The following is a 27405-nucleotide window of genomic DNA, read 5'->3' as shown; positions in this document are numbered from 1 at the left end:
CCTTGACCGGAATCAAACCCTGGACCCTTGAGTCCACAGGCCGACGCTCTATCCACTGAGCCAAACCGGTTCTGGCAAAAGCTCATTTTAATATCTGTCTCCAGGATTGAAAACCACTGACCTCAAAGAACAAGGCTGACTTTCTAGAATAAAGAGTGTTTGCTACCAGAGATCAGAGTTAGCGTATTGTATAGGTTAGTCCTGCTTGGACCCTTATGTTCTGTGGAAGTTATTTGATAGGCTTTTCTGTCTTTCACTTGGAAGTTGTGCAAATTTAACAGCACAGTGTACATTAGAGATAAAAAACAGAGTTGGGAAGTTAAAGAATTTAACGTAGATTTTTTTATTCCTATTGAACTCGAGGATTCACAGATACTTAAGGTATTTTTACATAAAGAATTGAACTCTTGCCCCTTCAGAAAACGGAGCCACTCATCAGAAACAGAAGTTAAGACGAAGAAGCCCTCGCCCTCCCCTCGCCCTCACTCACTCAGGAGTCAACAGGATTTCTTTCATCCCTTTGCCCCCACCCTACTAAACAGAAAAGATGATGCTTTGAGTTTTATCCCACTTTTGGGTGCTAACCTCAGAATATGGAGCAACTGGATTTAGTGATTCTTGTGCTGTTAGGAAGGTCCCTGGTCTTTCATAAGAAGAGGAAACATATTTTTGTTATTTTCTGATGCAAAGTTATGCTCTCTATGTAAGCTTGACACAAGACCAAGAATAGTAGACCATAATTTTAGAAGGTTTCAAGACCTGAAACCACGTGGGGACATGACTTGTATTTTGAGGGAAATGTTTTACCCCTTTTAATATACTATGTTCTTTATATACTTGAAGTTATGGACATGCTATCTTGTTGCTTGTTTTGGTGAGGGATGAAAAATGAACACTAGCTTGGGAGGGGCCAGAATGGTATAGCTCTTTAGAAATAGCCATGATCTCAGGATCAGAAACCCTTCCAACCCTAATTACTTCTTCCATTTTCTAAGTTATGACCCTGGGTCAACAAACGAAACCTTTTGGAACTTTATGTTCTACATCTGTAAAGTCCTTGGCTTGCCTATTTCACAACATTATTGTGTGACTCAGATTAGAGTACTGTGTGTGTATCAAACCCTTTGACTTTCATAAAATTGGATGAAGATATGTTACTGCTGCAAATCCAGATTTCCAAATGTATTACTTAGAAAGATGGAACAAAGTCTTTCTTAAAAACAAGTACTTTGCTCACTTCATTTCAAGGCTTTGAAATAAAACTTACATTGGCTTTGACCTGTCCTAGTCTAGAATTCAGTAATCATAGGATTAGATATAAGCTAGTTAAGTTACAGTATGAGGTGTTCATGATCCCTAAAACAGAAACTGTTTTAAGTCAGATTACTCAGAAAGAATACAGATAATAGGAACCTGTATGAGTCCCTGCTTAACTTCTGCTCTGTGCAGACTTTGAAGAGCTTTATTATGTCATTTGCCTAGATTCTAATTCATTCTGTGGTCTTTCTATGTATGAATGTTCATATAGTCATGGTACATTAAAAAAAAAATGTAACCATCAAAGAGCTTTAGAGCTTATTATTTAAACTCATGTCTTTCTCCCACTCTCACCTTCACGGTATTCTGGAGGCTATCTACCTCTGAAGAGGTTGTAGAAGTTTACTGTGGAACCTTAGAGGTGTAGGTCAGTTTACCCACAATCCCTGGGGACCCCCTTTCAACAGAAGCTCTCGGATTGCTTCTCTTTGTCCTTTGAGAAAATAGAGCTGCTGTATATTCTCCAATGCCTGAAGATTTTATTTGGAGTCAGTATTCATTTCAGAGCTCTGAAAATAAAAAAATAGGACTTTGTCCCAGATAGTTTGCAGAGGGAGTATTATGCAGTGAACATTAAAGTAAGTTCCAGATAGTCTGTGTCATTTCTAAAAACTTAGAATAAATGGGTTACATACCTGTCACAATTCTTTAAAGCATTCATTTCGAACCACAGAGTGCTGTATGACTTCTTTGGCCACGTTCATCATGAGACCACCAGATGATGGAAAGGTTTTAAAAGCTGTAAAATGACTCACAGAAAACTGTGGTGCAGTTACTGCCTTTCGCACTGTCACTTGCCAGGGAAAAGCTTTTCTCAGTTTCATGTTGAGAACAGTGATGTGCTGAACACCAGGCTTGATGACCTGATGGTCCTTTACTTCATTTCTAAGCTTTTATTATCTGGGTGTATGGAATGGGCACCATTGGTTGGCTTTTTGTTCTCAAACATTCACTGAATAAATGTTTACTTAACGCCTCTGTGTGCCAGGTCATTCTAGGTCCAAGACGTAGGAGGTCACTCAGCAAAGCCCACACAACCTCCATGATGTCAGAAGTGTAGATAGGGATACAGAGCAGTACAGACATTAATGACTGTTATGGCATGTGCTACAAAGGGAAAACACGGTGTTCAAGGAAAATTAATAACTCAGGAGGACTTGGCCAGAGTGGTTCAGTTGTGTTGTCCTGTGCACCGGAAGGTTGCCAGCTTGATTCTCCGTCAGGGCACATAACCTTGATTGCAGTTTCCATCCCTGGTTGGGGCACATATGGGAGGCAACTGATTGATGTTTCTTTCTCTCTCTCTCTCTCTTTCTCTCTCTCTCTCTCTTTCTCTCTCTCTCTCTCTCTCTTTCTCTCTCTCTCTCTCTCTCTCTCTCTCTCTCTCTCTCTCTCTCTTCCCCTCCCTCTCACTCTAAAAAAAAAAAAAAAGAAAGAAAAGGAAAAAAAGAAGAAAAACATATCCTCAGGTGAGGATTAAAAAAAAAAAGATGAGTGCCATGAAGCTAAATGATGAATGTCCCAACAGGCTCAGATTATTTTCATGTATCATTAGCAGTCAGTGATAAAACACACATCCTCTTTGCTTTCTGATGAGTGGTCTAGTCCTAGAATTTAGCAAAGTAACTAAAGCTTGTGATTCACATTATACTTTGGCCTTTATTTTTTTATCATGATACTTAATTGTGTAATGTTACTTTAACAAACTGTAAATCTCAAAAGAATGGTCAGGTTTTACCTATATATAATTCTCTTAGTATATGCTGTTTCCACGTGTTTATGTATTGGAAAATCCAGAGCATTTGTATTTTCTTCACTTTCCTCTCCTACTCTCTTTGGTGCTACTTGTATCTTATAGATTATGTAAAATTTAAAAACATTGAAATTGGGTTGTTGTGGCACTTTTTTTTTTTTAATTAGTGTTTTATAACAATTCCCACCAAAAGCCTGGGGAGGGAGAGTATTTTTCTTCTTAACTAATAGGAGCAATTAAGGGCTAAATTGGTCTACTTGTGTTGTTTCTTACAAATCTGTTCATGGATGTGCCCCGTGTGCTGTGGTTTTTATTTGATAAGCCAAATCGAACATTTAATCTGGTTGAGAGTTAGAAGAGTGGAAATATACCTCGTGTAAGCTGTTGAAACCAGCACAATCTTAGATATAATAAAAGAATGAGGTGGGTCAAAGGTATAGCTTACCTCAGCCTTATGCAACTCGTTTAGAATGTTTTTGACATGTCACTTCCCTGTGCCTCCTCACCCTTCTACCCTCCATCAACTTTTGTAAATCTTACTTTAGAGTTACCTTATCATTCACTACTTGAACATCAACTCTTACAGAGTATCTTGCAAGTTGGAAGTTACCATTTTAGTTAAACCAGATTTGGGAAGTATTTTTTCACTTAGAAAGCTAATAATTTATAGTATCTGAAGGATGTTCCAGGCCAGATGGTGTAGTTTACTGGATATGATTGTCTACTGACTGAATGTGAGGTGCACCCACATTGTGAATCATTGACAAAGGAGAAAGGAGAGGAAGGGGTTTATAAAATTTGGGGACAGGGGATTCCCGAGCATCAGAGAAATTACTGTGGTCATAGAATAGCAAGAAGGTGAGAGATGACAGTGGAATTAGGAAAACCTCTTGGAGCCAGATTGGAAGCTCCTGGAGAATACCCTCTTCTCCACTCCCTGTCACACACACTTGACTCTTAACACCTTTCTTGTCAAAAATTTCCAAGTGATTTATATCTGAGCCTTTTCATCTATAGGAATATTGCCCACAAGTGGGAATTAACCAGGAAAGAAAAAGGCGACTGTCGGTATTCACTCTTCAGCCTCTTGGCCCCAGGACGTGCCTGCTTTGGTGATCACTGGAAATTAATTTCTATGCCAGTGCTTTAGAGCTCCCTCTGTAACTACTTCCAAATTCAGGTTGTGTCTGGTAGCATTTTGTCCAATATGCAGAGAGAGCTAGGTTTGGATATAGTACGTCACTAATTGAGTTGCCTCTATAGGAAAGAATCTAGATAGACATCTCTCAGGTCACCAAGCAATGTAGCTGCTAATAGTGAACGTTCTGGTCTGTGCTACATTGAGGCTGATGTTCATGGGTAGTTTATAGAAATCCATGTTCGTGTTTTGTAGGTATTAAGTGTTGGATTATTCAAAATTATAAAACCTTTACACTCTGCCGGGCCTTAATGTGCCTCTACTGCAGCATTTTCAAAACTTGGCTCCAAATACTAATTTATTAGGCCGCGTATAAGCATGAGAGGAAAAAAGGATTTTGTGGTCAAATAAGTTTGGGGAATACTTGATTGAAGAATATCCTTAAAGACTCTAAAGCAGGGGTTCTCAACCTGTGGGTCACGACCCTTTGGGGGTCGAAACGACCCTTTCACAGGGGTCGCCTAAGACCATCCTGCATATCAGATATTTACATTACGATTCATAACAGTAGCAACATTCCAGTTATGAAGTAGCAACGAAAATAATTTTATGGTTGGGGGTCACCACAACATGAGGAACTGTATTAAAGGGTCACGGCATTAGGAAGGTTGAGAACCACTGCAAAGTCTACACAGAGCCGGAGTAAGCAGGACTCATACAGGTTCCTATACAAGTTTATGCCTCGTGATTCTCCAAAGGAAGGAAGGTGCTTTAGTAATCTCCTGATTTTGTTCAACTAGAAAACCACTCTCTTTGGGGGAAGGACTGACACTCTGCAGAACCCACTTTGGGGTTTGTCCTGTCTGACAGGAGGCTAGGGGATGGGCCCAGCAGGTTGGCTGGCGTTTTTGTGGCCTCAGGGAAGTGCGGCTATCTGAAATGTCCTCAGAGGCGTTTCTGTACAGCGGTTCTCAACCTTCCTAATGCCGCGACCCTTTAATACAGTTCCTCATGTTGTGGTGACCCCCAACCATAAAATTATTTTCGTTGCTACTTCATAACTGGAATTTTGCTACTGTTATGAATCGTCATGTAAATATCTGATATGCAGGATGTATTTAGGTGACCCCTGTGAAAGGATCATTTGACCCCCAAAGGGGGCTCGACCCACAGGTTGAGAACCGCTGCACAGAAGCTCTGGAGAGAACCAGGCCTCTGGAGACATGCAGTCATGCCCAGCCGGTGTGGCTTAGTGGTTGAGTGTCTACCTATGAACCAGGAGGTCACGATTCGATTCCGGGGCAGGGCACCTGCTCAGGTTTCAGGCTTGATCCCCAGTGTAGGGCATGCAGGAGGCAGCCGGTCAATGATTCTCTCTCATCATTGATGTTTCTATCTCTCCCCTTCCTCTCTGAAATCAAGAAAGATATATTTTCAAACAAACAACCCCCCGCCCCGCCCCGCCCCCCCCCCCCCCCCCCCCCGCCATAAAGAAAACCACAAAAACAAACCCAAAACATGCAGTCGTCACTTGCCTATCAGAGTCTCCATTTGAAGCAAACAGGACCTGTGTGTGGAGTGCTCGTCAGGAGAGCGGAGAGGAGGAGACAGTTTCGAGGAAAGGAGGAGAGGGGCTTACCGAGGCGGCAGCGGGGGACACAGCAGCAGTGTGGGCAGGAAAAGTGTACAGACCACTCCAGGTACGCACTGGGTGCCAGTGTTACTGAGCGCCGTGGCCTCTGTGGCACCAGGCAGTCTGGCAGCCAGTTACCCAGGTTATTTAGGTGAGGCGAGTGTTCTTTGATACAGCAACTGCTGCTTTTTTTCTGACACTGAGCATGGTCCATGTATAGCATCGAACCCTTATTTTGGGCCGTTACTTTTGTCTCCTTGCATATCACACTTTTCACCATAATTGAGATTTAGGCTTTCCCCCACCCTCTAGCACAGGGGTTCTCAAACTACGGCCCGCGGACCACATGCAAATACAAGTATTGTATTTGTTCCCGTTTTGTTTTTTTACTTCAAAATAAGATATGTGCAGTGTGCATAGGAATTTGTTCATAGTTTTTTTTTTAAACTATAGTTCGGCCCTCCAACAGTCTGAGGGACAGTGAACTGGCCCCCTGTTTAAAAAGTTTGAGGACCCCTCCAGCCTAGCAGTAGAAGGGAGGTGAGGAAATAGATTACATGGGGAAAGGGATCACTAAATATTAAGGTTCACTGTAAAATGGATGCATTTTCAAAGTGTGGAGGTGAAAGCATTGCTGGTTTATTAACCTCATAATTAAGTTGTTCAATTAGTGCCAATAGTATGCTTAGTCTAATAAAGATACAAAAGCCTCTTGGCATGTGTACACAAACTAGCCACAAAATAATATTACCAGTAACACTGAAATAGATTGACAGAGAGAGTGAAAAGGTGGTGAAGAAACTCAGAACAAGGAAAAGGAGACTTTGTTTAATTCTGGCTTTTCTACATGGTAATTCTGAGCCTCAGTTTCTTCTTAAAGTGGGGATCATAGTAAAAGTCATAGTGTTCTGGTAACAATGAAAAGTGATAGCATGAAAGCCCCTAAGTTATGTCATACTGATTTGTAAAGTTGCCAGAGAATTCTGTAAAGAAATCATTTCCTATGATCAAATTTAAATAGTATCTGAAAGGGAATTTTGAGTTAAAATTTTGGGAGTAGAGTAGGCAGCCAGAAATAATTGGGAAAGGCCAGAGACTGTTTGTTGAAGGAAGGGCCCCTTTCCTTAGAAGGAGTCTTCGTAATGGGGGCAGGGGGGTTGGTAATGGGGGCAGGGGGTGTTGGTAATGGGGGCAGGGGGGTTGGTAATGGGGGTAGGGGGGTTGGTAATGGGGGCAGGGGGTGTTGGTAATGGGGGCAGGGGGGGTTGGTAATGGGGGCAGGGGGGGTTGGTAATGGGGGCAGGGGATGTTGGTAATGGGGGCGGGGGGGTTGGTAATGGGGGCGGGGGGGGGTTGGTAATTGGGGCAGGGAGGGGTTGGTGGGAACCTAGTACTAACTTACGGACAAATCCTGGGGACCAGGCCAGGCAGTGAGTAGAGTGGTATTTGGTCGACCGGATCAGTTAAGTCTACTTAAGTCTGTAGCATTGAGAAAAAGATTATGCCTTTAACATAGGCTAGTTAAAGGTGATGAGGCGGGCGGGAGGGGTCAGTCATACTAGAGAAAAGGATCAGACAACTAAATAAAAACTTTGGTAATTCAGAAATAACTTTTGATGCTTTCTTAGATAAAATAAATAAAAATTACTTAAAAGATGTGAGCAGAATAGTTCAATAAAGAGCATAATTAGACACTCAGGTGCCTGACAGAAATATTTCTTGAGACATTTCCATCTTTAAGTAATTTTTATTTACATTCTTAGCAGCACCCATTGAACAGTATTGGGAGAGAAAAATGTGCTGGATTGATTCCTCTGATGTATCATATGCGAGTTGTCAGCTGTATTTGAAATGTGTAGTCAAGTTGCTGACAAGTGACAGAACGGAAAGAGTATAAAGGGGGGACTCTCAGTGGGCATTGTTTCTCAGTCCCTGTGTGAGTGCAGTTGTGCCGGCAGCACAAGCTCTTTGATTCAGAAGTGGAGCCGGGCCCGAGCTGCCGTTGGGAGAACGGAGCCATTTCTGTCTCCTCTGCTTCTCAAAGCATCGAGCTTCAGGGAGTAGTGACACTCACCTTCCTCGTTCCGTGTCACGGCCAACATGATATTCTAACCACTGGAGTTTTAAAAATTTCATTTCCCTACCCACCCCCAAGGAAAATGTATGTCACATAACACAGCATTCTTTAAAATAGTGGAAATCCCTATGTCCGTTTTTCATGGGCTGGAATAATACAATCTGCTACTGTGAACGGATTTTAACTTGATTATGTCTTCTGTCCTTTATTTCATCTTCAACTAATCATTTTATTATCTTCCAATAGTGATGTTTCGAAAGACCAAATCAGTGTTTCTTAAAAATGGAACCAATAACCAGAAATAGTTTAAGATGATTACATCGCATGTTTGGTTTCCAGACATCCTGACTCGCTTGCCTTTTACCTTCCCAAGGTCTCATACACTTCATCATCTGCCTTCCCGTTGCCTCAGCTATTTGTGATTCCTGGAATGTTACTGGTACCAAGAAAGCCCTCTCTACCCATCAGGTTACTCTCTGTCACCCTGAGGTTTATTTCTGCCCCCAACATGAAACAGAAGCCAAAAATGCCACATTACTAAATAGGAACTCAAAATGGACTAAGTCCTGGGTGTGTTCAGAACATTCCTCTTATTAAAATCAGACATTAAATTTGATGCATTATGTTACTCCGTGTTTTTAAAAGTCTCAATACAAACATTGTGTGCTTCATTTTTTTTAGAAGAAACTCTTAAGACATGACTTAAAGCACCTATAAGTAATATAGATGCAATTAGAGTATGTCCTACCACCTTTTCTATAATAGTAGTGGAATTGGTGCTCTAGATTATGGGATTAAAGTGCTTTGCTTTTGTAACATGGAACGTGTATGATCCCTTTGCAGTGGTAAATTGGTGTCAACGTCCAATTTAATTACTGAGTTTTTTCTACACCTGCCTCCTGAATGGTTGTGTGGCCTTAAGCAACTTTGCAAAATGAACTTAGTTATATCTGCCCCTATCTCTCTCAGAGTGATTTCTTGATTAAAAAAATGAGATAACGTATGTGAAAGCACTTGAGAGGTAAAAGTGCTATATAAAGGCAAGGTCTGGGTGTTCTGTCCTGTTAACTTTTAACTTCTTTTCCTTACCACAAAAAACTCTTGGGCACCACCTAAACTCAGAAAAAAATGAAAATAGATGACCTGTGTCTTGTTTCCTCACATTTGTTCTCCCATCCCACAGCTTAAACTAGCAGGAAAAATGTCTACATTTTACATGCACTTTTTGTCTTTAATTTAGTCATCTTTTGGGTAAATGTTTATTTCTGTCTTCCCCATAGTTTTGCATGAATCTCCTGTAACCGTTCAACAAATGACTAATATAGATTGGGCTTGCTTCATCCCTGAGTCACTTTATTATGAAACACTTAAAAGTTGAACATCTATATATAATAATGAGGAAATAATTTAAAATAATTTCTACTTCTGAGCTGAAGGTTTTAGTGACGAACTCATCAGGCGACAATGAAGAAGGAAATTAATGAAAATTCACCAAGCCAGACAAAATTGTTTAAAAATAATTTTAAATCACATTTACTTCCTTCTCTCCCTTTTCGAAGCCTTTGCTATTTGATTGATAAGAGTGTTGGGCTGGCAAATAAAGATCTGACTTCTGATCCTCATCCTGCCAGGCTTTGACCTTGACAAGTCACTTAACTTTTGTACTTCAGCTTCCTCATTTCTGAAATGAGTAATAATAGTATTTGTTCTACATACTTCACTGGGCAATTATAGATAAAATGAGATTATAAATAGGAATGTGGCCAAAAAAAAAAAAGAAAAAGGTGAAGGATGGTCCTGTAGTTATTATATTCTGACAGTCTGCAGCTGACATCTCTTATCTGAAAGGCCACAGGACCAAAGAGTGAAAGCGACTTCCAGAATCTGCCAGAGGGAGTCTCTGAGCTCATGGACCTGGAAAAACAAAAGATAGGCTCCCAGCATTTGGATTTCTGAATGGAATTCTGGAATATAGACTCCCACAGAAATAACGCTCAGTGGCTAGGTTTCCAGGTTAAATTAAAAATAAATTTTAAAAATGATTTAATCATAAGTAGTTCATTGTAATCCCATTTCTATAAAACTGGGACAAAGCCCATGTGTAGTATAGGTATTGGCTTGGTGTTTAGAATGTTCTAGCGGACTTAGTCCCAAACTGGGAAATAGCGAATTCCCGTCTACTGGCTGTCCCAATGACTGATATTTGCCTGGGGTCATTGATCGTGTGTTAAGCCAGACTTGGAAATGTAGGCAGTTTCTACTCCAGTCCCCTGGCCCTTTAAGTAAGAGTCTGAAACCAACTTCCTTTGTGCCAGGTAAGGGAGGGGGGAGCCCGCTTGGATCCCCGACCTCTTTAAAGACCACAGTAACCTTCTGAGGTAGGTAAGTAGATTGGTGGACTCTGAGCCTTGGGAGGGGTCAGGGACATGCTTAGTCTCAGGAGGCATTTGACATGTAATTCGAGGCTCTTTTCATGACACTCTGTGCCTCGGGCAGACTGACTTTGGATTTCTGTTGGGAGTAAGAATACTTTTATCTAGTTTCAGTTATAAAGTGTGCTTTTGATGTTCTACATAGCTTACTGTAATTTTCCCAAAGATGAACGTTTGGGACTTTTAGCCTAAGGGGCTCCGCACACTGATGTGACACACAAGAAGGAGGGAATCTGTTGGTATTACAGAACTACTTGAGAAGGTGAATATTGTTAAGTGGAACTGTTATATTAGAAAGAGGGAAAACTTTAGAGGGGCCAGTATCATCGACCCTTCAAGAACTTTCTGTTGGTGGTGTATTTTTAAAGTAGCAGTGGGGTGAATATGAAGGAGGTGTGTTGTTGTTTTTTCTAGTTTTAATGCGATGCTCTGTGTTTATGTTTGTTAAAATATTTAGCCCTTTCCATCATAATAGTAAGCCCAGCTAACTAACATTTCTCTGGGCTCCCTCTGTGCCAGGCAGGATTCTCAGTTGAGGCACTTTTGTCGTCCTGCCAGGTGAGCCATCAGATGTGTTCATGACCAGTTTTCCGAGCCGTGAGGGAGAAGTCTGCGTGAAGAAGGGAGTGATGGGCCAGTATGTGGCGTTTTAGGGAGCGGGCGAAGGATGTTTCACCAGAGTGGTTTGCTACTGCCGTTGGAATCAGGAGACCTAGCCTCACTGTGTGACATTGGGCTAGTGACTCGTCTTCCTAAAAGCTTCAGTTTCTGTGTCTACAGAAGGAGAATGACATGCATGCGGCTGTGGCAAGGATAAATGAGATGATGTAGGCAAGTACTTCATGACCTCACAGGAAGCGAGGCTTCGTATAACAGGCACTGAGAAATATGAATTGCCTCTTTTGGTCTCCATGCACCAGGTGGTTTTGAAGTTAAATTGGAGAAGAGACTGTGAAAGCTGGTTTATAACATTTTTAAAGTATCATCCCAAGTTAAGATATTTTCCATTGTTGCCTTCTTGAGCACTTCCGAGTAAAAGTATGGGGGAGTTGAGGGAAATGAGTTATGCTAGAAGGTCAGGATTGTACAGGGTGGCCACCAAGTGTGGAAATGTCGGGGAATGCACAATAGCTGGCTTAGTGATATAATATTACAGTGCCTTATGAAATGGTATTACCTGTGCTTCCAGACTCGGTGGCCACCTCAGGGTTCTCACCTATTTGGTGTTTGGTTCAAGGAAGTTATTTAATCTCTCTGGGCAGTGAGAATCATATTATATAAATTATTCTGAAAAGTGCTCTATAAACTATGAAGCACCAAACCAGTTTTTGTTTTTTATTTTAATTTTCCTGTGGTGCATTGGGATTTTGATTAGGTTAGCAGTGGATAGAATTCATTCTCATTTAGTCAGGAACTCTTTCTCAGAGGGAAGGGATTGGAAGTCGAGAGGCAATTTGATAGCTTTAGTCGTGGGAAGTAATTTCAAATATGAGGAAGCCATATTAATTATAGAGAAGGCAACATCAGAGAATTTGATAGGCAAGAGTAAATGGAGCAGGTAAGGGATAAGGAGCATTAATCAATTGCCAGGGTGTTAGTAATCCCATCGTCTTTATTGTGTTGGGTGAGATGTGATAACTGAGGGAAAGACGGGGCCTTGCTCCTGGGATTGCCCTCATTCTGTGGTGTTATGGATGGCATGGTATCAGCATAAGGGATTTGACTTATTATTTACCCAAACCCTCAGGGCACCTGTGAGAGTTAGAAGTTAACTTACAGATTTAGAGAAAAATGTAGTAGCCCCAGAGTAGATATTTTGCTTCTGTTTTTCCTGTTTCTATAGACATAGGACATCAGTTTTCTGTTTGGTTACAACAGAAATGGTGCACGTGTTGTTTTGGTTATAGTATCCTCGGGTTCATGGAGGGTGTGATCGGAGGACCCAGGGCAGACGTGGAGCCTGGGGAAGCTCTCACAGCCTCCTCCCAGCTGCCTGGTAGTGGCAGGTGTTGCCCGGTGGCCCAGGAGCAGCAGTCTCGGCTTCCTGGACCAGAATGCTCGGAAAGGAAGGGCTTCCATGAAATTAACACAGCCCAAACCTCCTCCCACCCCCACCCCACCCGGCTTATTTTTAGGCTTGATCAGTGGTTCCCAACCTTTCTTTGGCCATGCCCCACCTAAGCATCTCTAAAATGCTGATGCCTCCCCTGTGATATAGAATTCTTATTCAAAAAGTGAACTCCTATTCATGCGGAGGAAGCCTAAAAGGACATTATCTTGGTCTAAACAAGCTTCCAAAGAACATGGCATTCATGAAAGAGAAAAATAAAAGAATGAAAGGACAGTTGAAGTACTGAGGAAGAAATCACTAAGAAATTGTTTAAAAAATAATATGAAGTGGTATGAAAAAATAGAAATAAAGTTTCAAAACATATAATAGAGAACTGAAATGCATCAGTATGTCACAATACATATTTATATACTGTACATGAGGCCCCTAGAACCGTAAGAAATGCAAAAAATTCACTGTTAATAACTCATTCTCAAATTGCTCCCCTTAAAAATAAATCACCCCTCTGTGGGGTGTGTGCCCCACATTGGGAACCACTGGGCTAGATAGTACCAGGTGTGTATATCCCTCCTCTTCCACACACACTCACACAAGGACTGGGGCCAGGACTACTTCTTTCATTGTTCAGATCCTGAAGCGTGATGTCTCTTTACCTCCAGATAAGCTTCAGTATCTCCTGCCACTGCTGAATTGTATGGAAAAGAGAAGTTTATCGGAAGGAGTATAAGAAAGTTGAGATCCTCATAAATGAGGACTTTTCTAGGAAACTTGACTTTGATGGATGTAACACAGAATTAAACAGGTAGGGAAGGGATTATAATATAGACTTTGTGTATTGAAAGAATTGCAAGGCTGATCCTACAGAAAAGAGAGTAGGAAAGAAATTATGTTAGGACGGGGATAGTTTAGGTTAAATCGGTGGAATTCTTCTAAACCACGTGTTTCTTACATTAACAAAGAAGGAATTGGAGACATTTTTCCCAGGTCCACCTGACCCCATGTCTTTGAGGAGGTGAGAGCAAGAAAGGGTGAAACCTTAATTCTCGATAGGAAAGTATATGCCACCTGGGAAACTTCTATGTGACTCATTTTGCCAGTGTCGAAACTATCCCGAGTCAATTTGGTTGTCCAAAGGTCATCTTAATCAGGTAGTTAGAATATTTCATTTGATAAACATTACTTAGCCTATCATTTCAAAAACTGTTGGAAGAACTTATGAAATCACTAAACGATAGATTCGTATCTACAGAACACTTACTCATTTATTTGTGAACTGCCCTTCTTAAGAGTCTGGCATCTCTATCACAAACTCTGAGGATTGTGGTAAATGGCCAAGCAGGGTGCTTGGTGTAAACACGAAGGTATGCTTAAAAGGCCCCTTTGACAGGGCCGGGGAGCTTGTGCATTAGAAACTGCATTTAGGAGGGAGGAGGGGGGCACTGGGAGAGAGGTGGGGGAAAAGGCAAAAGATTCTAGGTCTTGCCTCCCAGTTGCCCTTTTCAAGCTGCAGTTTCCCTCCCCGGCCCCATGTGGTTCCATGCTGTCAATCCCCGTTCTCCGTGTTACCTGGACCTGCCTGTCTAGCATGCATAAGATATGGGGTAATAAAAGTAGAGTGTTATTTCTGTGCCCTGTGGGTCACACGTGTTAGGTACTTTATACGCATCACCAGGGTGCAGATCACAGAACGCTCTTGTGTAGGAGAGGAAGCGGAGGCTGCCTGCCCGCAGTTGCACACCTAGTGAAAACCTTCACTCGTTCTCTTCTCCGACTTCACCGCTGCTAATAACTCCCTTCTTTCTGAATCAAGTTCCCTTGACTTCCATGACCACACACCTATTTTTTCTCCTGGCCTCCACTCTCCATAGCCTCCTTGGTGGACCCCACTTCATCCATTTGCCATCCTGCTCTTTGATTCTTTTCTCACATTGCACTCTCTTCCTGAGAGGTGTCATCTATGCTTACAATTTGACTTAATTTTTATGCTGCTGAGTCCCAAGCCCTTAGTTCCATTCCAGATCTCACGTCTGTCTGACATCTCTACCGAAGTGTGCTCTTTAAATTCAGAGGTTCCCGAGAGAAGTTTCTCACCTGGTTTTCTCTGGGCTCCTATTACTTTGCAAGTGGCAATACTATCCACACAGTTTCCCACATCAGAAACATGGTTAGCATCCTTGCTCCTCCAAGCTCCTCACGTCTCTCATTCCATCAGCAGATTTTGTTGCTTTTCAGATCAGTTCACCTCCTTCACCCCCAGTCAGTTCGCCTCCTTCACCCCATTTCACAATCTCAGGTCTCCTATGGCAAGTTTGCTGCGTGAAGTGTTGTTCTCTTCTGATATGTTTGTTTTCTCTCTAGTAGTAGCTCAAGAGGTCTTTTTAAATAGAAAATTTGATTATTTTGCCCTCCTTTTTCACAACTTTACCCTCTGGTAAGGAATCCCTGCTCTCAGGAATAAGTAGTTTCAAGCTTCCCCTGCTTAGCTCTGCAGTCTCATTTTTACCACTCTTATGCTCATTGGAATGTTCTCTTGCCTTAGCACACTGGTGGTGCCCTTCTTTCACTTTCAAATAGCTAGCTCTTTCTCACCCTTGCAAACTTAGACTAGCTGCTTTTTTATTAGCCCTCCCTGCCATCACCAAGTCTGTCTGCTAAATGTATCACTCCTTGTGCTCTTATAATACCACTAGAGGCCCGGTGCACAAAAATTTGTGCACTCGGTGGGGCGGGGGAGGAAGTCCCTCAGCCCGGCCTATGCCCTCTCACAGTCTGGGACCCCTCGGAGGATGTCCACCTGCTGGCTTAGGCCCGCTCCCTGGAGGATCGGACCCAAGCTGGCAGTCAGACATCCCTCTGGCAGCCCTTGGGGGATGTCCACTTGCCAGCGGGGAGCAGGCCTAAGCTACAGTCGGACATCCTTAGCGCTGCTGAGGAGGTGGGAGAGGCTCTCACCACCACCGCTGTACTGGCAGCCGTCAGCCTGACTTGTGGCTGAGCAGAGCTTCCTTCCCCTGTGGGAGTGCACTGACCACCAGGGGGCAGCTCCTGCATTGAGCATCTGCCCCCTGGTGGTCAGTGTGTGTCATAGTGACCAGTCATTCCCAGTCATTCTGCTGTTAGGGCCAATTTGCATATTACCCTTTTATTATATAGATGCCCTTCATCATTTTTCATAGCACTTGTAGCTATAACCTTATCTTCTCTCCAAGTCTCAGATATACAACTGTCTTCTTTTCATTTGCATTCATTTCATCCCCATAGGCCTTTCACATTTAACCTGCCCAAATTCAAGTCTGGATTTCTTTTTTCTCCCAAACCAGCCATTCCTCCAGACTTGCCCACCTCAGAGGATGGCAACGGTACTATTTCTTTAGTCAGGCCAAACCCAGTTGTCCTGAGCTCTTATCCAGCCCATCAGTAGGCCTTATTGTTCCATCTTTACAGTATCACCTCACCCAGCTGGTGTGGCTCAGTGGTTGAGCTTCGACTCAGGAACCAAGAGCTCACCAGTTCGATTCCCAGACAGGGCACATGCCCAAGTTGTGGGCTTGGGTTGCAGGCTCGATCCCCAGTGGGGGCCGTGCAGGAGGCAGCCAATCGATGAATTCCTCTCTCATTAGTGTTTCTATCTCTTTCTATCCCTCTCCCTTCCTCTTTATCTAAAAATCAATAAAAATATTTTTCAGAAAACAAAACAAAAACATGACCACCTCTGCTACTTTAGCTATTACCTTAATTCATACCATCATCACCTTTTGCCTGGATGATTGCAGTAGCCTATTACCTGGTTTCCAGCTTCTCACTGGTTTCTTGCTTTTGTCCTTTCCCCCCTAAATCTATTCTTATCATAACAGCCAATTATCCTTTAAAAAAGAAAACCACGCAGGTTCAGACATTTGGTGTATGTGCTTGGCTGAGGAGCCAATGGGGCGAAGCTACCATCTGTGGGATTATGACTGAACGCCTCTAAGTCAGAATCCCGCCCAGGCCGGAGCCTTGGTTGGCCTCGGATAGCCGGTCCCCCGCCGCGCATCGGGACCGGTCCGGTGCGGAGAGCCCTTCGTCCTGGAAAACGGGGTGCGGCCGGAAAGGGGGCCGCCCCCACGCCCTTCACGCAACGCACGTTCGCGGGGAACCTGGCACTAAACCATTCATAGACGACCTGCTTCTGGGTCGGGGTTTCAGGGTTTCGTACGTAGCAGAGCAGCTCCCTCGCTGCGATCTATTGAAAGTCAGCCCTCCACACAAGGGTTTGTAAAAAAAAAAAAAAGAAAACCAGATCTTCTCACTCCTTCCCAACTCTCTCCTAGAGTAGAGGCTAAAGGCCACACATGGCCTCCCTGGTCTGCCCCACCCTCCCTCCATCTTTACTTCTGACCTCATCTCCTTTCACTCTCCTGCTCTTTTTAATTTTCTTCAAGTCTTTGTTCAAATGACATCTGTTCATTGAAGCCTTCCCTGGCCGTCCATCATAGAAGAGTTCACCTATCCCGCCCTGTTTTATTGTTGTTCACAGCACTTACTACCATCGGCTAATTATGTATTTTCTTATTGTTCTTCCCAACTACAGTGTAAGCTCCATGAGGGCCGGGACTTGCTCTCTTTTTTGTACTCCTGTATTCCTGGCAGCTAGAGCAGTGCATGGCCTCTAGTGGGCACTCAGGAAATACTTGTGATTTCTAAGTAGTTGTTAAGACATGGACTTACTAGTTTAACAGACCTACCAATGCAAGTTCCAGCTCCAGCACCGATGAGACTTCTTACTACTTGCAGTTAAACCACTTCTGAGCCTCGATTTCCTAACCTGTAATATAGGGATATGTTGGTTCTTACTTCCTAGGTTGTTTGTTTGGGGAAGATTAAATTAAATAATCCATGTGAAGTGCTTAGCTCGATAGCTTGCCCATAATACTAGTAAACTAAACTACATTGAGAGCAGCTGTTGCTATTGATACTGCTGCCAGTCCTTATAGGACTCCATTTAATGGCCTCTTACTTGTCTATCTCCTCTACCCGATTTTAAAATTCTGCTGTATCTTAAACTTGCTATTATAATAATGATGATGATAATGCAGTTGCCAGAGGTGAGAGATGTGGAAAATTGGGTAAAGGCTGTCAAAGGTACAAACTTCGGTGCTGGAGCTGGAACTTGCATTGGTAGGTCTGTTAAACTAGTAAGTCCATGTCTTAACAACTACTTAGAAGTCACAAGTATTTCCTGAGTGCCCACTAGAGGCCATGCACTGCTCTAGCTGCCAGGAATACAGGAGTACAAAAAAGAGAGCAAGTCCTGGCCCTCATGGAGCTTACACTGTAGTTGGGAAGAACAATAGGTATAAGATAAATGATTTCTACGGCTATAGTGTAAACTAGAGGCCAGGTGCACAAAAATTTGTGCACTGGTGGGGGGGTTGGGTAGGGGTGTGAGGGGGTTGAGGGTGTCCCTCAGCTGGACCTGTGCCCTCTCACAGTCTGGGACCCCTTGGGAGATAACCACCTGCTGGCTTAGGCCGGCTCCCTGGGTGGCAGATGGCAGGACCCGATCCCGCGCTGGGTCACAGATGGCAGGCCCTCTGCCGCGCCGCCCCGCTGCACACGGCAGGCCCGGCGGGCGGTGGGATGGCGGATCTCGATCGGCCCGGCAGGCGGTGGGGCGGGGCGGGGCGCAGGGCAGGCGGAACGCGATCTGCCGTGCCGTGCCCTCCCCTGCCGGCCACCGGGCCGCACACACAGACTGCAGGCCCCACCGGCTGCCGGGCAGCGCACACGGACTGCAGGCCCCACCGACTGGGCTGCACACACGGACTGCAGGCCCCGCCGGCCGCCGGGCCGCGCACACGGACTACAGGCCCCAGCGGCTGCCGGGCAGCACACACGGACTGCAGGCCCGGCAGGCAGCAGGGCGGGCGGATAGCACTGTCCGCCCTGCCTGCAGTATGCAAATTAGCCTCCATCTTTGTTGGCGGTTAATTTGCATATCGCACTGATTAGCCAATGGAGGCATAGCGAAGGTATGGTCAATTACCATGTTTGTCTATTATTAGATAGGATAATGATAATGGAAACAACACTCCTACTAATAATAGCAGCATTTACCATCTGAGTGCTTACTGGGTGCCAGGAAGTGTTCTGTGAGTCAGTACGTTCCTGTAGCACTTTCTACAGTAAAGGCAGTGTTCTCTGTCTGCATTGTAAAAAGGTAGCCACTGGGTGCAGGTGGCATGTGAGTACTTGAAGTGTGGCAGTGTGACTGAGGCATGAAATTATTAATTTTATTTCATTTTAACAGATTGTGGGCGGATCATGAGCATTCTCATGTTTTCATATTACACAGTGTTTTACATAAATGTTAAAGGCACATCTTAAAATTAAATTACCCATTGCATTTTGAAGTTTTTTGTTACATGTTCTTACAAGTTAATATCTTTTTAAAGTATGATACTTTGTAAAACATTTTTTGTACTCATTCAATAGAAACTTATCTGGCCGCTGGGTAAAGCTAGCAATAAAACTACTGGTGCGCAATGTGTTAAATTAGATTTAAATAACCATATGTGGCTAGTAGCTACTGCATTTAGATTTCAGATTCCTAAATTCTTTATACAACCGTATGATTTAGGCAGAGTTATAGATGAAGAAATCAAATTTCTGAGAGGCTAAGTAACTTGTCCAAGATTACACAGCTAGTATGAGGTAGAATTGGGACTTAATGGTTAAACCCCTTGGTAATCTGGTCTCAGAGGCTGTATTGGCACCTTTTATACTGCAGTCCCACAGACAGTGGGCCACAGGCAAAGGACCAAGGTGACGTGTCTGTGTTCTTGCTGCAAAGGAGGCTGAGAAAACAAATTGCTGGTTCTTATCCCAGTAAGGGATCACTCCTAAGGTGGGAAGTTCCCCAAACATTGGAAAGATGTTCCAAAGATTCTGGACCAATGAACAAGCTTGGCTGCTCAAACTCTGTTGCATCCACTCTTCTTCCAGACTTAAATTTGCAAACAGTGACAACTACAAAATGCTTCCTGCTAACATTGCTATCTCTCATAACAGTGAAAAACATGCTCTCTCTTTCCACAAAAGGAGGAAAGAAACAACATCTTATCAGTTACAGTTTCCAAGTCTTGAATATTGGGGCCATGCTTATGACTTTCATTATTGTTTCATAATGGCACCCTATAACGAATGAGCCACAAACTCATTTTTTATAAAATACTAGCGGCCTGGTGCGAATTGGTGCATGGGTGGGGTCTCTTGGGGTAGCCTGCAGGGATCGGGCCCCAGCTTGCACCCCAGCCTCGCAGCCCCACAGCCCTTCCTGACACCCCACCTTGACCTGGTGCTAACCCCTTACCTGCTCCACCATCCTGCCTATGGGGCTATCGATTGGGACAGGGCCCCCCTCCCGGCTTGCTTAGCGCCTGGGAGCCAGGCAGTGGCCCCGCTCCCTCGGTGCCGCTGCTGCCGCCACCGCTGGTCACTGCCGCTGCTGATCGGCCCCCTGCTCACACCCACCTTGGCCTGGTGCCACCCTGTCACCTGCTCCACCATCCTGCCGTGGTCCTGGTCCTGTTGGGGCCCATTGGGGCCAGCAGTGCCTCCACTGCCACCTGCTGCCACCACTGTGTTGCCGATGCCTCCATGTTGTGCGCTGCCCCCTGGTGGTCAGCGCATATCATAGTGAGTGGTCGAACTCCTGGTCAAACGACTGCCTGAGGGGACAATTCGCATATTAGGCTTTTATTATATAGGATTAGAAGAAAGGGAAAGGGAGAAATCAGTTAAAAACATAAAGATGTACATGCCAAACCAAAGAAGAAATAAGAGTGGATACTTTAGTCTTAACTTTTGCTGTTGGTCCTGAACTCAGTTGGTATTTTAAACTCCCTTTCTCTACTACCCATTTCATGTTCTCTCTGCTCTCAGCCAACTCTGAGCTGGTAGAGGTTTTTATCTGACTATAACACTTGGGCTTTCATTGTTGAGGTATCTATGTTCTTGATATTCTGTCTGTGTGGAGTTGTTTCTGACTTCCATTATCTTTTACCAGTAGACATGGCAAAAATCTGGGGGATTCCTATTTCCAGACACACACCTCCCTTTTCTCACTCTATAGCAGCAACCCTATTTACCCTTGATAATGAAGATTCATGGTCCCAGCCACTTCTGTAACCTCTCTTTTTGTCTTTCTGTTGAGTGTCATGAAGAGCTCAAAATCTCTAGGTTGCAGTTTAAGCTTTCAGCTCAGTGGAGGCATTGTGAGTCCCTTAGTGAAACCATTCTTTTCTTGGGTGCTGAGACTGTTAAACCAGCAGAACTAGAGTTACAGCCATGGGGACAAATGCAAGTTGGTCATTAGGTGTGATGAGGGGGAGGAGATGTGTAACTAATTCTACCTTTGTCCCCTGGCTCCTTGGCCCATGTGTTCTGGCTGTGGGAGAAACAATGCCATGAATGATTCACATGTTACAAGCATCCTGTGGGCCATCACTCTAACCTCAGGGGGTGGTGTTGCTCAGGTAGCACTGGAACTGAATCTTCAGTAGGTGACAGCATTCTGACAGATCCTCTTGCTGGATGATGGGGCACTTGGTAAGACCAGTAAATCCCACTAGCATCAACCCGTTGCTGTACTTTCTTCACTGCAAAATCTTAAGTGAAATTCTGTGATGATAAGTAAGGCATTTAGTAATTCTGTGATTGACAGAGGTATTGTGGACAGGAAAGGCAATTTCAAATTCAGAATAAGAACTAACATATTGATAGGAACAGAAATAGAATATTGGGGACCAGTTATAATTGTAAGAAATATCAGTAATGCTCTGTTAACCATGGTTGTCCTGTTCTGATTAAAGAAAGCACATTCTAACCTGGCTGGGAGTTGCACGTGGGACCTGGGAGCTCACCTGGAAATGCGGCACATTCTCTCCATCTGGGAGCTGCCTGTTTTCATGGAAAGATTAACAATCTTGTTGCCAAAACCAGAGCTGACAGCCTTTTGCATGTCACCAGCCCTTTGAAGACCCCAGCCTTTGCATACCTGCAGGCCTTTGAAGATCTCCAGCCTGCATTTCCTGTGAACTGCCCATTTGGCATACCCTTTTGCCTATTTCCCATGTAATCTTTGTTCTTCAGCCCAATATAAGCAGCTGGCTTATGGTGGGGCACCAGAACAAGTTTTTGTGGATGACCTGCTGCTCTCCCATGCTGCCGGCAGTATTGGAATAAACGCTCATATATGATTCAACGCTGTCTCTGCCTAATTGGCTTATGTAGTGACAGGCTGCCCAGACCCTTTGATTATCCAGTTACAAATGACCACTGAAGTGTGAGAATATATGCCTGAAATCAAGTATACTTTCATAAAATTAAGTTGTGGTATAAAAGTTGTTGGAAGCACATGCAAAGCAAAATGAGGTTGAAAGGGGGTTTGAATGAGTGGAAACCATCTGTCACTGACTCAGTATGACCTTGGGCAAGACGCTTAACTGCTGTGAGCTGCCCATTCCTCACATCTGTAAAATTGGGATAATGGTTCTTGTGTATGTCAGGCTTTGCATCTCTCAGATGAAAGGTGCTATGCAGGTGCCCAGTAGTTGTTAATAACAACAGTAGGCAGCCTCGTCCCACCCTCCCTGCAGCATGGCCTGTGTTTAAATTGTACAGCGCTTAGGTTGCCTATGAAAAAGGTCCTCACTGTTTACGTTGTGACATGCTCTCTCCTAGCACCTGATAGGTTTCCTTCCCAGCACTCACCACAGTTGGTGGTAGCATATTTGTTTGACTATTTGAATAATAGTTGTTTCCTCCACTGGATCCCAAGCCCTATGAGAACAACAGGGGCCAGGTTAGTCTGTTTGCATTGCATCTCCAACGCCTTTCACCGTGCCTGCGTGGGGTAGGCATTTGGTAAATATTTATTGAATGGATGAATAAATAAATAATGCACATGTCTTTAAATTCTGCCAAAACAGAACAAATTCAACAGTTTGTCACCCCCACCCCCTTCCTGGCCTCCAATATGGTAATCTTAATGCTGCATTCTGTGTAAATAGGTGATTGCTATGGCTCCTATTTGTCCTAGTCTTATAGTGGGGATGGTGCCGTGAGAAATTAGAGTGATTTTCAACAGCATGAATGTTTAGTAACAGATGCACATTGATGGCAGGTTGCCTCACTCAACTGCCATCTGTTAGACAACGGCCTGCTCCACAGGATTGGCCCATTAGGACTAGACCAGTAGCGCTCTCTCGCACTGCGTAAGTTTTTTCATTTTCAACATTTTGCTGAAAGGCTTGAAGGAGGAAAGATGTTTCCATGTCTGGTGGCCACTGCTCACTAATGGTGTGTTACAGCACCTTGGCAAACTGTGAAGTCCATGGGATGTGTGGTAATGCTCAACAAGGAAGTATTCTCTCAAGTGTTTTGTCAGAAGTCAAACTAAATAATGGCACAGGGAAACTCACTCAACTATAAAGAATTGGGTCCAAAGAGTTCAGTGCAGGTTGTGCAATGGGCAACAGAAACTGGCATGAGATGAAGGGTATAATTCCTGCTGGTCATCATTAGTGTGTGTGATTTTTTTTTAAACAGAGTGAAGACAGTATAGTAAACTCTGTAGAAAATGTGATGTGTCTCCCCATGTACATGCAATTAGGTTCTAGCCGTGGAAAGCATAATGATTCTTAGCCTGGACATGCCTTTCAATAAAAACGTTACCAAGCCTTTTTGCTGTATAAAGGTGGAGACGGTGTTGGCCTATATAAATTCACCTTGTGCATGACCAGTTGGGTTGGTGGTGTGTCAGAAGCCTGGGCCAGCTTCCATAAATGTCTCAGTGCTTAGCATATGCCTGGTACCCAACTGGGATTCAGTAAATATTTGTTGAATGAATGTTCTAGGACCAGCTAGGCCATTTCTTCTGGATACCCAGCATGAAAGCTGGCCCCATAGCCTTAGACCAAGCTGACTCTGACTCAGAACTTGGAATTCTTAGCGTACTGAGCAGAACACAAAGCAAATTGCTTATCACTCTTATGTACCCATAATAAACTTCTAAAGGCTGTGTGATTTCTGAAATATAAATCAGAAAGAAGTCTGAGAATTGCAGTACCCCCCCCCCCCCCACATACTGTGGACCTCAAGAGTTATTTTGGGAGCCTGACATCTAACAGTGACTCTGTTGGAGAGAGTAAATTCATCTGAGTCTCGGTTCAGTTACCAGAATGACTGATTTTGTGCTAGATTCTCACATGATTCAAAAGTGTATGAATGAGTCAGCCCATTAATAGCTTTAGCTTCTGTGATCTTCCCTTCCAGTGAGATGGTGGCTATAAGGCAATAATGATAATGGGAGGAGACCTTGACTTTGCCCTCTGGCAGTAAAATGACACACTTTGAGTCATTGCATATATATATACACACACACACACACACAGTCTTATTTAAAAGAAATAAAGTATATTATCATATAAATATTTAAAAAGTTAGGTTAAAGCATGTTGAAAATAATATGTAGTCTCACTGTGGGTAAGGACTGAGTTCCGCCTTTTATTCTACCATTATCTTTTTTTCCCTAAAAATAACCAGGCTGAGTTCTTGACAGTCACCTCATTGATATTGCAGTCACAGGAGCATTGGGTTCCATTTAAATGCTCATTTACAAGTGATTTTGAGCTGAAACTGAGCAGTTGGAGAATTCATGGAACTTTTGGGATTCTGTGTGTGTTTTCCAGTCACTGCTCCATCTTTCTGAAACAGTTCATTAGACAAAGACCTGGATATTTCAGAGTCAGCACCTCTCTTGCTAAAGTCCCCAGTGACCCGTCACTGAGGCCAATGGACACTTTCAGTCCTTATGAGCTTGATTTCTCCGCAGCATTTGACAGATCCTGATATTTTTCCTAGACTTTTGGACACTTTATTTTGGTTGTCTTTTTCACTCTTGTGCTTTTTCTTTTTAGACTCTTCTAGCTGCTTCATAAGTGTGGCATTCTCCAGAGTTCTATTCTTGGTTCTTTTTTAGTTTCTGTGTATTTAGTCCCCTGGTGATCCAATTTATTTCCACGGTTTCCACTAAAATCCGAACTGATGCCCTCCACATGGGTATTTCCATGTCAGTTTGCTGAGCTGCAAACCTGTGCATCCAGCCCCTGGAGACACACAAAATGAGAACAACAACAATAGCCGCTACTCATTACATATTCTCTGTGACAGTCAGCTCTGTGCCTTACTGCTTCATTCATCTCTTCCTCTCAGCCACACTGTGAGGTGAACACTGTTATTATTTTCTATTTACAAGTGAGGGAACTAAGGTTAGATGCATTTAGTAATTTTTCTAGGGTCATTCAGTGAGTAGCAGAGTCTTATTTTTAATCGCAAGTCTAGAGCCCAAGTTTTTGGTCATAAATACTTTGGAATAACATGTCAAAATGGGATTCTTTACTTTCCTTTCTCTCCCCACACCCATTATTCTCTGTCTTGCTTGAGAGGACCACATTTCATCACTAAAGTAGAAAGAAGTCTGAGAATTGCAGTACCTCCCCCACCCCCACCCCCACCCCCCAAATACTGTGGATCTCAAGAGTACTTTTATTTTTATTTCTAAAACATGTTGTTGGCATTAAATAGAGGTTTCACATTCATGGCCTGTGGGCTGATGTATTGTTTGGACTATATATTGTTTTAAAAACAAGAAAATGTCTCACAATAATCTAGATTTCTAACCTTTCTTTAAAAACAGGGCTTGCTCTCTCACAGGCAGCAGTCATCCAGAGCTGTGTGGCAGCTTCCTCTCACCTGGGGCTGGTGCCTGCTACTCAACACAGTCCTCACCACTTCCTGTTGTCCTACACTTTGGGGGCAGGTTCTCAGATCCTTGCTTGCCCAGCCCTGGAGGCACTTATGACACCAGGTAGAGACTATTGCGCTTCCCCAGCAGGTCACCTTCTTCCTTCTCTAGTTTTTGTCCTAGTACTTGAATGATTTTCTCAGCTGAAATCTGTTACTTGCTTTCTCTTAATGTTTTGGACTTGTTTCCCCATTGGCTCCTTCTTCTGCGTCCACAGACATGCTAAGGCTCTGTGCTAAAGTTGGAAGGAAAAGAGTTGAAGCTTTTTAACATTTCTGTATGCCAGAGTTAAACACAAACATGATTTAATTGAATCTTTGCAGCATTTAAGTGGATATCCCTGGTGCCTAATTAAGAAAGGAGAGAAATCCAAGGTCTAGAACAGTGATGGCGAACCTATGACACGCGTGTCAGAGGTGACACTCGAACACATTTTTTTGGTTGATTTTTCTTTGTTAAATGGCATTTAAATATTTAAAATAAATATCAAAAATATAAGTCTTTGTTTTACTATGGTTGCAAATATCAAAAAATTTCTATATGTGACACGGCACCAGAGTTAAGTTAGGGTTTTTCAAAATGCTGACACGCCGAGCTCAAAAGGTTCTCCATCACTGGTCTAGAAGCTAGCAGGACTGTCGTAAGATTCATGCGCAGAGCAGACCGAGACCTATCGGATCCCGAGATCTATGTTCTTTCTCCTCCATCATGTCAACTTCACTTCAAGCTACTGTCACCCTCTATGCAAATAAACTAGTCCCTTTAGCTCTCTCTTGCCCATGATCTACTTCCTGCACTCTCTCCTTCGTCACCAAAATGTATTCATTTGTTCACACAGAACTCCCTGAATCTCTTTTGTCATCTCAGTGCAGCATAATTTGGCCTCCCCGTAATTCACTTGTTCATCAGCATCATTTGAGCACCTGCTGTGGCCTGGACACCAGTGGAATAAGCCTTGCCTGAGCGCAGCTTCACAGGCAGTGAGGCTGAGACAGATCAATAGTTTCCGTGCACGGTACTGAGTGCCTAGTATTTAAGTCCTGTGGTCTCTCTTTAGACCTTAGCTTACTCGAGCTCTCTTGTATCATTTTTCCCAAAGAACAAGCATCACTCTATGGAAGTTTTCTCTTTTCTTTCTCTGTGACATTCCTCACTCCTGGCTTTCTTCTTTGCTTTCACATCTGTTCTTTTTCTTCCCATGTTCTCATTTTAAATGTCTTTCTGACCGCCTTCTAATCTCTCCACTGAGATGTTAAACAGGCATTCAGGATTGCCCCCTTTTTCCCCAAGAAAATGTTAGTAGCTAGTTGGCTATATTAAATATTGACTGTCTTAGAGTCATCATCAATCCCGGTCTTCCTCTCACGAGAAGACTCAGCCATTCTGCTTCTCAAATAGCATTTATAATTGGACCAGGCTGCCAGCCCCTCTGCCATTAGTTCACATACAGCATTAATCTCATTCTCCCTCTCTGTCTGTAGGGCAGCTTATAATACTTTAACCATAGGAATGGAATAATTTTTTTAAAAGTTCTCATGGTATTATTGCTTTAATCCTTAAAATATTTTAGTGTCTTTTCTGCTGCATTTCACTTGCATAGCCTGGCTCCCAGAGTTGTTTACCATCTGCTCCCATCCACTTTTCTGGTCTCCTCTCCTGTTTAGCTACACTGCTTAGCACATAGAGGGCACTCACTGAATACTGGATGGGTAAGTGGGTGATGCATTAAAACTTGACTTTTTCTCTCCTGAGGGCAGTATGAAATTCTCCTTATGTCTGTATGATACCTGCTAAGTTTACTTCCCAGTAGTTCTATCATTTTAAAATTATAGTGGTATAAAGATTAATCATTTGTAAACTATTTAAAGAATTCTGTTTTAAAAATTCATTAATCCGCCCTGACTGGTTTGGCTCAGTGGATAGAGCATCGGCCTGTGGACTGGGGGGGTCCCAGGTTCGATTCCGGTTGGGGGCATGTGCCTTGGTTGTGGGCACATCCCCAGTGGGGAGTGTGCGGGAGGCAGCTGAATTGATGTTTCTCTCTCATCATTGTTTCTGGCTCTCTGTCCCTCTCCTGTTCTCTCTGTAAAAAAATCAATAAAATATATTAAAAAAATATTAATCCAGTGTATGTGCT

The 27405-nt window shown here is 43.4% G+C and overlaps 1 protein-coding gene and 1 long non-coding RNA gene across 8 annotated transcripts in view; both read left to right on the top strand.

Moving 5' to 3' along the window:
- Positions 1–27405, top strand: part of NSMCE2 (NSE2 (MMS21) homolog, SMC5-SMC6 complex SUMO ligase) — a 221299-nt gene that overhangs the window by 51057 nt on the left and 142837 nt on the right. The window lies entirely within an intron of this gene.
- LOC132219955 (uncharacterized) lies at positions 457–2786 on the top strand. The gene is made up of 2 exons (XR_009449646.1): positions 457–1684; positions 2754–2786. It is a non-coding gene; the product is annotated as an uncharacterized LOC132219955 (long non-coding RNA).

This window comes from Myotis daubentonii, chromosome 17, assembly GCF_963259705.1.
Source record: "Myotis daubentonii chromosome 17, mMyoDau2.1, whole genome shotgun sequence".
NCBI classification, from domain to species: Eukaryota; Metazoa; Chordata; class Mammalia; order Chiroptera; family Vespertilionidae; genus Myotis; species Myotis daubentonii.
The sequence above is the reverse complement of the archived record's forward strand: the minus strand, read 5'-3'. Positions and strand labels throughout refer to the sequence as shown.